We start from the raw sequence: 1523 nt of genomic DNA on the forward strand, positions 1-1523 counted from the left end.
GATAGATAGATAGATAGATAGATAGATAGATAGATAGATAGATAGATAGATAGATAGATAGATAGAAAAAGAGTGAGAGAGAATGGGAGATAATCTTTTAGTTCTTTCAGTTATTAGATTGTGGCCATACTGAGGCACCACCTTTGAAGGGGTTTGTCGAACGAATTGGCCCAATACTTAATTTATTAAAGCCTGGTACGTATTTTATCTGTTTCTTTTGCTGAACAGCTAGGTTACGGTTGTTAAGTGGTGTGGGGACATGTACAGACACAAAGGCACAAATACACATAGATATATTCATGTATCCGTACACACGATGAGCTTCTTTCAGTGTCAGTCTACCATATCCACCCATGAGGCTTTGGTCAGGCTGAGGCTGTTAGACGAGGAACTAGTCCAATATGGCATACAGTGGGGCTGAACCTGGAGTCATGTTGTTGGGAAGCAAACTTCTTACCACATAACCACACCTGTATGTATAACCACATCTGTATTATTGAGTTTATTTCAAGATTCCTTGCCAATAGAGAAAGAATCGGTTTCTAACCTAGATCCAAGGTTCCTTCATTGGAATTTCAACATCAACAACAGGGTATTCTTGTTTGTATGTATATATGTATCTATGTATGCATGCATGTATGCATGCATGTATGTATCTATGTATGTATGTATGTATGTATACAGATTTGTATGTTTTATGTATGTATTCTCATGCATAGAGTTACATTCCTTGACATGCTCATATATATTTAAATGAAAAACGTCTGGTAAGTTTTACAGATTTTTACAGTTCCAGTGATGGATTGGATCTGTAGTCTTCGAATTAGCTTTCTCCTTTCGGTTTTGAGAAGCGTAATTTCTCAAGATTATTTAGGCAGTGTGTTACATATCCCAGGTCCCCAATAATTACAGGTATAATCCTGAATTTGTAATCTGGATAGAGTAACTGTAGATTTCTCTTTTTCACTGATCTTCAGCTTTATATAACATCTGCTGGGCAGCTAATTTCTACAACTGTGCACAGTTTCTCTTCTTTTTCCCAAATCATTATATCAGGTCTGTTGTGCTTACATTTTATTGAGGTCTTCACTGGTATATTCCACCAGTACTCATTTTCATTATGAGTGGCTATGGCTTCTACCATATTGTATGTATGTACGTATGTATGCACGTATGTATGTATATATGTATGTATGTATGTATGTATGTATGTATGTATGTATGTATGTATGTATGTATGTATGTATAGAGAAAGTGGGAGATAGGGAAATGAGACAAAACAAAGAACTATGAAGACAGCAGCTTCAGGAAGGAAAGAAGTTGGGAAAATTGTAAAATTGTTGAAAAGTTAGAGACCTGAGGAGGTGAAAGTATTATGTAGAATTGAATGGAATGATAGCATGTGAAGGACGAGGCGTGTGAATACTTGAACAAAATAGGTAATGATGATGTTATAGTACGTATGTATGTATATATATATATATATATATATATATATACATATATATATATATACATATATA

Source organism: Octopus bimaculoides, chromosome 17, assembly GCF_001194135.2.
Source record: "Octopus bimaculoides isolate UCB-OBI-ISO-001 chromosome 17, ASM119413v2, whole genome shotgun sequence".
In the NCBI taxonomy this organism is placed as follows: domain Eukaryota; kingdom Metazoa; phylum Mollusca; class Cephalopoda; order Octopoda; family Octopodidae; genus Octopus; species Octopus bimaculoides.